Source organism: Myotis brandtii, unplaced genomic scaffold, assembly GCF_000412655.1.
Source record: "Myotis brandtii unplaced genomic scaffold, ASM41265v1 scaffold658, whole genome shotgun sequence".
NCBI classification, from domain to species: Eukaryota; Metazoa; Chordata; class Mammalia; order Chiroptera; family Vespertilionidae; genus Myotis; species Myotis brandtii.
The window spans coordinates 822,447-834,996 of NW_005370558.1; the positions used below are offsets into that span (position 1 = coordinate 822,447).

A 12,550-nucleotide genomic window follows, 5' to 3' on the forward strand; every position below is an offset into this window, starting at 1 on the left:
GGCCTAAGCCAGCAGGTGGTCATCCCCCGAGGTGTCCCAGACTGCGAGAGGGCACAGGCCGGGCTGAGGAACCCCCCCCCACCAAGTGCACAAATTTTTGTGCACCAGGCCTCTAGTTTATTTATAAAAATAAATTCCTTTCCATCACCACACTAACTGCTAAACAATAGATGTGTGTCTTCATTTAAGTCTGACTCTGAATTTGAGGGCTAAAGTAATTCTTTGAGAACCATATTAATGTAAGCTTTCTGAATAATTTTAGCTTAGCTTATAAAAGCAAAAACAAAAGAAAAAAAACTTATTAATTTTGGGCCTACAGCACTTAGGCAAGTTAAACCACTTTATCTACGTAAGTCAGGCAAAATTTAACCTATAATGCCTGTGACAATTTACTTCCTTAAACTATGGAGTTATTCTTTTAGTTCAATTCCAGATGAACTAAAAAAAATAAACACCTTAGGAATATAGGAATTTGTAAGACAAAAGTATTATCTTAAGTTTTTTTTAATTTTTAAAATATTTTAAAAATTTTAATCTTCTAAAATTGTGCTTAAATATACATAACATCATAATCTTTACCATTTTAGCCATATTTAAATGTACAGTTCTGTGGCATTAAGTACATTCACATCGTTGTGCAACCATCTCCACCATCCACTGCTATAACTTTTTCATCTTCTTCAGCTGAAATAACACCTACTAAACAATAACACTCACTAAACAATAACTCCCATTCCCACAGGCAACCAATACTCTACTTTCTATCTTTATGAATTTTACTACTCCAGGGACCTCATATAAGTAGTGGAATCATACCAATATTTGTCTTTTTATGGCTGGCATATATCACTTCAAAGTTCATCTATGTTGTAGCCTGTGTCAGAATTTCCTTTCTTTTTAAGGTTCAATAACATTCCAATGTATGTATATGCCACATTTTGTTTATCCATTCATTGGTCAATAAAAGTTTTTAAAGACTGGTTGTAACTTAATAGAATAAAACTCACAAAATCAGTAAAGTGCCTAAAGAAGACAGCCAATGTTTTCAGAGTTATTTCTCACTTTCTCATGAATAATCAAGCTTCATTAAGACTTTTAAAAGTCAACAGTCTGGTTTTAAAAACAACAACAACTGGGAGTTGAACTTCTTAGTCCTTTTTGATATACAATACATGATATTATAGCTTCAGTTTTCTCATATGTAAAACGAGGGGACTGAACCCTTTCTATTATTTCGTGAATGAGAGTATCCAGGAAAGGAGCAGGGATGCCAGGTGCTTTCAAGTCCTAATCCTTGATGGAAGCATTAGTTCCATTTTTACAAGTGAAGAAACTGAGTCTCAGAGTCATTAAGTAGGTTACCTTTAGTTATATAATATACTCAGTAAGTGGCAGACTTGGGAAATCTAAATCATTTTTATTCTAAAGTTTACACTCTCCTCTCTATATACTGATACCTCTAGTCAGTGAAAGACAGAAGATGTAAGACCAGGAGATGAAAAGCACCTAAAACTCATTTAACACTACTGATTAAGTGCAATTATGTTGACACCTGAAAAAACTAGCCCATATAAGTGGTTTCCCCCATGTTCCTGTGGCTACTTCAGGAAACAGAACTCCCCCCACCACCCCCGCCCCCAGAACTCTAGGTAAGCTTCACTTCAACACAGTAGCTCTGAAACGAAATATTTAAATTATTCGGATGGCATTTCCACAACAGACACTTATCTCTGGGAACACAGGAAAAGTCAGCTTAATATTATTGTACTACTCATTCACAAGGTCAGATTGTATTTCTGACCTTGTTAATATAGATATTTTTTAGAGGTAACCTTGTCTTTACTTATTCTGAAACAAATTTCTAAAGCATAATATAATTCATTTTATAAATATAAAAATGTGAATATTTTTGAGCAATACAGAATCATTCAAAAACTTTTCTTACTTTTAGGAAATTAGTCATATGTTTTCTTCTCATCTACAGTGAAGAAAACGAATCTATCCCATTTAGAGTATCAACCTGTCTACACTCAAATCTGAAACATTTATATTACTCATTTCTCCTTAAACTATGTGAATTTAATGCCATGCAAGCAAATCATTTGATAGATAACCAAAGCCTAAGATATATGCAATAAATATGGTTTCTCCTTTCTATGACCTATGATTTTCAGGGGAATGTGTATAGACAAACCACAAATGTTTGGCAAAAGACACATGTTTCATGCACTTTCTGATAAAAAAATAAATAAAAACAAAAGACCCTGGTCCACAGTTTCACAAGGATGGTGAAACATTTGACAAGTATGGGCAATCAATAAACATTTTCTGAGCATCTTCATTAACAGCACTGGAATAGGCACTGCATAATATTAAAAATTTTAATAAATATTCAAGTTCCACAGGTGTTTTTAAAACTATCTGAAAAGATCTTTTCTCACAAGCAAAAGCAAAAATAAAACTTTCTGCTAGGGAACAATTTTAGACAGAAATCACCCTTTTCTTCAATTCACAGAGAACTGAACAGGTAAGTACAATAAAGATATAACCATACCATTTCTCTTCTGCAGATATATCAGAGGTCTATTCATAGACAATTGTGTATCACAGCAAAGGGGTTTATGTGACATGTTCCTACTCTTACATTGCCAGAATCCATTTATCAGCATACTTCAAGGGCATATAGAGTTTACTGCCTATACAGTAAAAATATTAAAATGATTAACTCAAGCCTCTTCCCTACAGTAGTATTACAGAAATACCCAACTTTCAAACCAATTTAGCCTTAAATGCTGTCTCTAATACCCTTGATGATATTTACAATATATCCCCTAAGAAAGATTCTGCAAATCAATTTCTTTCCCTGATATAAAGGTCATCCTCAGAAAATGGAAAATTATAACCATAGGTTGATTGTTATAATTACCAAAATGTATAAATAATGGAAAATGGGAAAAAGAAGTTTCAAAAATATAGTTAAGATATACTCCTTCACATTTTAAAGCCAAGGTAATATACACTATTTAATGTCATGCATGAACTTGAAAACAAGTTTTACTTTTACTATTTAATGATCCATAGAAAAAGGGATTGGGGTGGGGGGAGGTTAGGCCTTATAGAACTCTAATATGATATAAAGAACCATTAAGAAATTCTCACTGTTGACTACCTCAAAGTATTACAGTTGCTTTGGAAAGAGAAAAACTTACCAAGCTAAATTCTATAAACTAAAGTGTTAATGACTTGCAAACTGCCATATTTGGTCAGTCTTTGCACACAAAGAGAAACATAGCTGTTAGGGTCAACAAGAGAGGTTACAATGTAAGTTTAAATGTCTATCTAATATTGTTTTGACTTACAAGTTTTCTAAAGAATAATGATCTGAGGATGATCAGAAAACAAGAGGGCAGGAGGGACAGAACAAGGTAACCAAATTATTGCAAAATGAAACAGCTGTTAAATTGATACACTGTTTTGTGTTTTTTTTCATATATACCAATGGACATGACTCTTTATTTTAGCCTTGGATTTTCTTTCTTTAGGACCTAACTATGGAAAACCAATAAAACAAGGCAATTACATACAAAGCACCTAAATGTCATGCCCAACTATGAGTTATCTATGTTGGTTAAATTAGTATGTCTTTAATATTTGAGTTTTATCACCAAGAAAGATGATATGAGTTTTATTCATTTATTCCACATGCTTGAAAACGTTAATGATATCTGATTATATTGAAAACTACACAGATATTATAGGCAGCCTATGTCAAAACCTCAGCACACTCAACAGCAGCACCAATTTAAATGAATTATTTTCTGAAGCCTGCAGTCAACGGTCACTTGTTAAAACAATTACTGTGAAATGATGAGACCTTCAAAGCAGGCTTTATTTTAGCTGGACACATTCTCAATAAAAGACAATGACTTCTTTAAAAGAATCTGGGCTGCAAAGTCTAGCTGGAAATATACTCAATAAAAGACAATGACTTCTTTAAAGAATCTGGGCTGTAAAGTTGATATATATTTGTGGAAAATCATGTCACCCTCATGTAAATAATATGCAGAATACACTTCTTTTAATATGCAGTAGAAAAGATAAGCAGGTGCCTTCACTTTTACAGTATCACTAAATTACCTCTTAATCCAGATTAAGCACCTGTAAACTGCTAATAGAACACCATGCCAAAAAAGGCCAAAATGTGTATATAGTTATAGGTTAACTATCCAGACAAATATATACCTTAACACCAACGAGTTAATTAACTGTAAACTGAATTATAAAACTAAAACAACAAAAAGGAAATGTACCAAAAAATAGCAACAGTTCAATTACAAATTTGAGTTGATACATCCTATTAAAGCCACTTATGAATTTTAAATGTTACCCATACAAATCAATCATGGATTCAAAATTTACCAATGCAAACTGAGTTCTACAAAGCAAGATCACAAAGAATTCTCTCCCTTATTCATTTGCAGTTTGAGTAAACACTACTTAAAAGCCTTCAAAATATATAAAACAGCACTCTCCACCAACAGGTCCTCTTTTTTTTTTAAGTTAAATGTGCACTTCCTTGGCAACTAAGCCTTTTTTCAACTACTTTTCAAACATCAGTTTAATGTGACACAGTTCAAGTCACCCTCCATTGTTTTTTACTTCCTAAATAAACAAAGCAGCTGGAAACACACACACACACACACACACACACACGTATGTGAATACAGGTGTTTATTAGAGTGAAAATAACAAAATAATTATGAAACCTATCCCTGGCAGTTTTTTTTTCCCCATTGATAAAAATAGCAAAAGCTAAAATATCTCACATTCAAATTGGAACAGGATTTTGAACTAACGGAGAACGAGTAGTGTGAGTACCAGTATCACGATTACTTTTGCTTCCAATATAAATTAAAAGAATCCCCGAGTACCCCTAGTATGGAAATGCCTGTAAAAGCAGGTGCAGACGGTAACAGTCTGAATGATACTGACCAAAGTACTACCAGGCAATGGACAGCGAATTCCTGGAAGTCTGGTTATTTTCTGGCTTAACACCTAAAACCCTGAAGTTTGCATCCACAGCAAGGAAGTATTGGGAGCAGATATTTAAAGAAGATGGGGCGAGTGGGATGCCGCAGACACTTGAAGTTTAGGCGGGGAAAATGAGATGGTAAGGCCAGCACGAGATGGCAGATCCACACAAGAAAGCAAGTCTTTCAAATGAGTCACAGCCCAGGAAGACTGGCCGGGGCCGAGGCCAGCCTAAGTCTGATACGGGCCCTGGGGGCAAGAGGGAGAAACTGAGGCGGAGGAAGAGGCCAGATGCCCACACAGGACCTGGCCCAAAACATTAAAGTCAAAAGCCAAACCGGCTTTGCTAGGGGCCCAGAGGGGCAGCCACAAGTGTAAGACTCTGCAGACAGACACCCACCCAAGACAGGGGGAACCGGTTTGGGCAGGGGCGCCGAGAGCGTTCCCACCTGCGCATGCGCCCTCTCCCCTCCGCCGCAGCTTCCCCTCCCCCCAATCACAGCTCCCCTCACAACACGGCTCTTCGAAGGAGCTGAACGCAGTCTCGCCGGCCCAGGCCCGCGGGATGGGAACACAGGCTGGCTCCTCGCAGAGGATACCCCCTGGCTTGGTAGAGGGAAGGTGGGAGGAGGAGGAGGGGAAACGCGGCCCTACCCGACCTGCCGTCTCCTCCTCCACCGCCTGCCGTTCGCCGTCCGGGAGGCTTCGTCGCCTGGGCCTCCCTAGCTGCCCAGCCCCCGTCTTCCCCGCCCCCTATTCACGTGAGAGCGGCTTTTTCCGCTCTCTGCCCGCCTCCCGCCCCGTGCCATAGGTCCGCGGCTGAGCCGCGCCGCCCCATTGGTCCAACAACAAGCGGCGAGGGCGTACTTCCTCTCCTCGACGCCCCACCTGGGCTTTGAGCCCGCCCCTAGTCTGCGCCTGCGCGGGGTCTACACTGGCGACAAGCCCTGTGGCCGGTGGGCTTGGACAGGTAGTGGCTGTGTGGCTGAGCAGGGACTGGAAGCAGGACGGGGATGGAGGGATTAGGAGGGAGCGGGAGAGGAAGCAGGCTGCTAGCACCTTTTGAGCAGGGAATCTTCTGCTCACCTTTCACGTTGAGTACTTCTTCAAAAGCAGCGCTTAACAGTGTTAGTTAACGCACCTGGCCTTTATTGAGAGCGCACGAATGTGCCAAGGATAGTGATGGGTCCCGGATATCTTATTTGGCTTTACTACAAACATATGAGAACCTGACTTTTCTCGTTTTACAAAGGAGCCCAACCTAAGTTAGAGAATTAAGTCTAGAAGTAAAACTTGTGACTCTCTGTCCAAGGTCTTGAGCTTATTATTAGAGGCACGCAGAATAGCACAGAAATGAACAAGGTTGTTTCAGTGTTAATCGAAAATGCGGCTGGAATTTTATTTGAAAATCATTCAAAAGTAGACTATGGAGCAACGACAATGTAAAGTATGGGGCGCGGCTACGGTGTTTTGGCTAGGATCAAGCCTCGGACTAATGAAAGGACAGGGTCCTCTCATTGCCATGTGCAAGTCCCAGCTGGAGGTCAGGGCCCTCCCAGCACAATCATAGCCAACGGCTGTGGTAGTAAGCCTGAACCTATGGTCCAAACACGTGGCCCCGCGTGCCTTGTGCTAGAGTTCAGGTGCATGTAGTTGAGTGAGGTTGGAACTCACAAGAATGCTGTAAACAAAGTGATCACACCCCTACTCGTGGCATCTGCTATAAAATAAAGACAGGGCTTGTGGGTGCTGGCGCTGTCTCCTCATCAGGGAGCAGCGTCCCACCGAGACCCAGCTTTCATTCTCTTGTCTGTCTTTCCTTAATCCTTTCACCCCCCCTCCCCACTCAGTTTACCTTTGGCTGCAACAGTAAAGAATTTTGAATTCCCTGTCCTGAATAAGTTTACAATGTAGTTGGAAATAAAAACAATGATTAAAGGTGCTATTTCAGTCTTGATAATTTATAATTCTACAACCTCTTCCTTACTCTTTGCTTTTAATTCAAATAGCATATGCTCTTTTCCTGGTGAATGACTCATTCCCAATGTTTTCCTGTGGATACTGAATCGAGATCAACCAGAGAAAAAGCTGTTCTGTTACAGTCCTCTTTGTGACTTGTCTGTCACAATAGACTAGCTAAACTCCCTCAAGAAATAGTTCTGTTCCTTTTCTCCTTATACACTTATATAGTAATAATACCTATTTAAAAGATACAGTATTAGGAAGAAAGTAAAATGTCTTGAACCCAATATATATGTAAACCTTAAGAGAAAATTTTGAGACAAAATTTTATTTAAAATGTCCTGAACCCAATATATATGGTAAACCTTAAGAGAAAATTTTGAGACAAAATTTTATTACAGAATAGTACATCTTGGAGAAAAATACACACACGCTAAAATAACAAATAAAAATATCACATTCCCACCACCAATGTTAATACTTTAATACATCCTTCTGTGTCAACATAGTTTTTCAAAATGAGGTCACAGTATAGAAATCTACTTTAGTCAACGAACAACATATACATTATTTCAGTCACTTTTCCTCTCATATAATTCCTAGATCATATTCAAATTTTATATCAACCTAACAATGTTTTTCCTGTTGGCTTTCCCAAATCAGTAATATTTCAGTAAATCTTCCTCTCATTTAATACCTAACTATAATCAATTTTCTGTTACCTGCAATACATTTTTTAACAGCTAGTTTTCCCAAGTTAGTATCAAATCCAGGGCCACATATTGCTTCTAGTAGTGTTCCCAAGTATTTCTTAATCTAGCCCTTAAGAAAAAAATTTAAAGGCATTGGCTTATTAAAGAAATTAGACCACTTTAAGCTCCTTCTGAATCCAAATATTTGCTTCCTCATCACTGAGTTTGTTCCTCTCCCAAGCATGTCAAACTCGGCTGACATGTCAAACTCAAAGACTAACATGGGCCAAATAAACAAGATTTAAGTTAATGTGGGCTGCAAAAAAACAAAGCTTCAATTTTCATAGAAACATAGGTTTATTTCGATAGAGACATGCTGAATACAAAGGGCTGAAATAAATGAGTAATCGTTAACAAAATAATAGAACATTTTAATAAAAATTAATATTTTTTCTTGAACATTAACTTACCAGACACTGAATAACTGCACAAATAAGCGCAACGCAAATAAACCTATTTTTCTTGTTCTCCAAAAGTGAAATATTTCCTGTTGTGCACACCAAACAAGTCAGTACAAGGCTAATGACATGGCAATCAACTGCTAAAATATTCGCTGCTAGTATTAGTGGAGAGAAATGGTGCACCTGCAGGTAAGGCAAGTAAGGGAAATGAATGCAACATGTTTACAGTAATCAGTCATTAGCAAACGTTGTAGTTGGTTATTAATAATTATGTATAACAGGATATTGTAACAAGTTACAAAATTTTTATTAAAATGTTTCTTACATACAATTATATTAGCTGGGCCACAAACATATTCGTTGTGGGCCACATGCGGCCCGCAGGCCTTGAGTCTGACATGCTTGCTCTAGACCTTGTATTTCCTTGAGATATGATTTCTAGTTATATCTCAAGTTTCAATGGATTGAAGTCAAACATTTTGGGCTAGCACATACCATAGGTAATATTTGAGATATGATTTCTTCCCCCCGAGTGCACAAATTTTTGTGCACCGGGCCTCTAGTATGTCATATAATACAGAACTCAAGTATTTGGAGAACAAGGTTCTTATTTCCTATCCTGGCTCCAGCAAGCACGCTTGAATGTAAAGATGATTGCCTGCCACAACCTGAAGGGGTAAGAGATGGTTAGGTGTTATCACACTGAAGACTGACACTGAAATGAACCTCAATTTACCAACCAAGCCTTCCCCTGGAAAATGCAAGTTTTCAAATAGACTCCAGAGTTCCAAAATAGTTACTTGAGATTCTGCCAGGACAATTGTTATCTAGATAGAGAGATGAGTTCCTTGCACTTCCTACTCCATCTGAGGAACAGAAAAAGAAAAACAGAAAGAAAAATGAACAGAGGCATAGGGATCTATTGGACACTGTCAAGAGAAACAAAATACCCCTGTGGGAATCCCAGGAGAAGAGAGAAAGGGGAGGAAGAATAATTATCAAACTGTAGCAAGCCAAAGAAAAGAATCTTGAAAGTAGCAAGAAAGAAATGATTAATCACATACAAAGGACCCTCCGTAAGATAAACAACCAATTTTTCATCCTAAACCTTGGAGGCCAGAAAGTAGTGGGTTGATAATATTCCAAGTGCTGACAGAAAAAAAAAAGTGTTGACAAAGAATTCTTTATCTAGCAAAACTGTTTTTCAAAAATAAGGGAGAGTCCAGCTGGTGTGGCTTAGTGGTTGAGTGTTGACCCATAAACCAGGAGGTCATGATTCCAGGTCACAGGTCCAGGATGTGGGCTGGATCTCTGGATCACTGGTGGGAGGCATGCAGCCGATCGATGATTCACATCATTGATGTTTCTCTCTCTCTCCCCATCTCCCTTCCTCTCTCTGAAAATCAATAAAAAGATTTTTTTTTGAATGAGGGAGAAATTAACAAATTCCCTAATTTTAAAAAAAGTCAAAGGAGTTTGTTACTGTTAGTTACCACTGAACCTGCCCTTCAAGAATGCTAAGGGGAATCCTTCAGGTTGACCTGAAAAGACACTTGACAGCAACTAGAAGCCATAGGAGGAAATAAAGATCTCCTTTCAGTGTCAATACATGGACAATTATAAAAGCAAGTATTACTGTAATTATTACTTGTAGGTACATTTTTTATTTTCTCCATGACTTAAAAGAGAAATGCATAAAAATATTAATCTATATTATTGGACACAAATGTTTAAAGATGCAATTTATGACATCAATAATAGGAAGAGAGGACAGAGCTGTACAGTAGGAGTTTTTGTATGGTATTGAAGTTGGTATCAATTCTATTAGAATGTTATAACTTTGGGCTATTAAATGTTATTCTCACGGCAACCACAAAGAAAATATCTATAGAAAACACAGAAGGGTATGACAGGTGAATCAAAACATAACAAAAATCAAATAAACACAGAAAAAGGCAATAATGAAGAAAATGAAGGCACAAAAGCTATAAGGCCTATAGAAAACAAATAGCAAAATGGCAGAAAGAAATCCTTCCTTATCAGTAATTACTTGAAATGTAAATTGCTAAAACTCTCCAATCAAAAGACAGATGGGCAGAATAGATTAAAAAACAACCATGATCCAACTATATGCAGTCTAGAAGAGACTCCCTTTATTTTTTAAATATTCTTTTAAAAAATATGTTTTTATTGACTTCAGAGAGAGGAAGGGAGAGAGAGGAACATCAATGATGAGAGAGAAACATCACTGATTGGCTGCCTCTTGCATGTCCCTTACTGAGGATCAAGCCCAAAAACAGGGCATGTGCCCTGACTGGGAATCAACCATGACCTCCTGGTTCAGGGGTCGATGCTCAATCACTAAGCTACACTAACTGGGCTAGAAGAAACTCACTTTAGATCCAAAGACATTAATTAGTTGAAAGTGAAAGGATAAAATAGAAGATATTTCATGTAAATAGCAACCAAAAGAGAGCTGGGTTGGTTATACTGAGATATGCAAAACAGAGATGTAATTTTTTTTTAAAGGTTACAATAACAAAAGTAAATAAATAAATAAATAGGTTACAAGAGACAAAGAAGGTCATTATATATTAACAAAAGGTTCAATAAAGCATGATGACATAAAATTATAAACTTGCCCTAACTGGTTTGGTTCAGTGGATAGAGCGTCAGCCTGCGGACTCAGGGTCCCAGGTTCGATTCTGGTCAAGGGCATGTACCTCGGTTTCGGGCACATCCCCAGTAGGGGGTGTGCAGGAGGCAGCTGATCGATATTTCTAACTCTCTATCCCTCTCCCTTCCTCTCTGTAAAAAATCAATAAAATATATTTTAAATTAATAATAACAATAAATAGAACAAGCTATAGAAGATAAGTAAGGAAGTAGAGGACTTGAACATCACAATAAACAGAGTACACCTAACAAATACATAAAAAACAATCTAGCCGAACCGGTTTGGCTCAGTGGATAGAGCATCGGCCTGCGGACTCAAGGGTCCCAGGTTCGATTCCGGTCAAGGGCATGCACCTTGGTTGCGGGCACATCCCCAGTGGGGGGCGTGCAGGACTCTCATTGATTTCTAACTCTCTGTCCCTCTTCCTTCTTCTCTGTAAAAAATCAATAAAATATATTTAAAAAAAACAACAACAACAAAAAAAACAATCTATCCAACAACAGAATACACATTCTTTCCCAATTTACATAGTACATTCTCCCCACCACCTACAGTATAATAAAAGATTATTCAGCCCAGGAGGTGTGTGTCACTGGTTGAGTGTTGATCCATGAACCAAGTAGGTCACGGTTCATATTCCTGGTCAGGGCACATGTCTGGGTTTCAGGGTCGATCCCCAGTTGGGGGTGTGCAAGAGTCAGCCAATTGATGATTCTTTCTCATCATTGATGTTTCTATCTCTCTCTCCTTCTTTCTTCCTCTCTCTGAAATCATTTAAAAATATATATATTAAAAGTATTATTCACTATGGGATTTATATTCACAATGGGATTTATCAGAGAAATGCAAGGGAGGTTCAACATAATTCAATGTAATATATCACATTTTAAAAAACTAGAGGGTGTGGGCATGAGAACACATGATCATCTCAATTGACACAGAAAAGGCACTTGAAGATAACAATCCCTGTTCATGATAAGATCTCTCAGCAAACTAGTTATAGAAGGAAAATTCCTCAATATGATAAAGGTGTTTGTGAAAAATCCACAGCTAACAATATTCAAATAGTTTAGCTTCCCCTCTAGGATCAGGAACAAGTAAAGGAAACCTACATTCCTGCTTCTATTCAACATTGTACTGTAAATTCTCGTCAGAGCTATTTTTAAAAAGAAAGAAAAAAGAAAATAGAAGGCATCCAAATGGAAAACCAAGAGGTGAAACTATCTTTATTCACAGGCAACATAATCATAAATATAGAAGATGAAGGTTTCTAGAGCTAATAAACAAATTCAGCAAAGTTGCAAGGTATAAGATCAACACACAAAAAGCAATTGTTTCTACACACCAGCAATCAACAATATGAAAAGAAAATTAAGAAAGAAATTCCACTTACAATAGTATCCTATATAATAAAGATGTAATATGCAAATGGTCATTACGCTGACCAGATCAGCAGGAGGGTGGGACAGCGAGCTACAAGCGGGCAGCGGAGAGCTACAGGAGCGGGCAGGGCAGTAAATAAGCAGAAGGCGAGGCAGAGAGCTACAGGAGCGGGCAGGGCAGCAAGGAAACAAGTGGGAGGCAGAGAGCTACAGGAGGGGCAGGGCAGCAAGATATGAAGGGGTTGGGGAGCTACAGGAGGGTGGGGCAGCAGGCAGAGAGCTATAGGAGGGCGGCAGCAAGCTACTGGCACATGGATTCGTGTGCAGGGTTACTAGTCTATAATA

The 12,550-nt window shown here is 38.2% G+C and overlaps 1 protein-coding gene across 3 annotated transcripts in view; it reads right to left on the reverse strand.

Annotated features, from left to right (window-relative positions):
* Positions 1-5,767, reverse strand: part of RABGAP1 (RAB GTPase activating protein 1) — a 135,835-nt gene extending 130,068 nt beyond the window's left edge. The window contains exon 1 of one of the 3 annotated variants that reach the window (XR_001359584.1): positions 5,686-5,767. The gene's annotated coding sequence lies outside the window, so the exon portion shown is untranslated. The remainder of the gene's footprint in view (positions 1-5,685) is intronic. The other 2 variants (XM_014528891.1, XM_014528890.1) reach the window with 2 other exon arrangements.
* Positions 5,768-12,550: the final 6,783 nt, after the last annotated feature.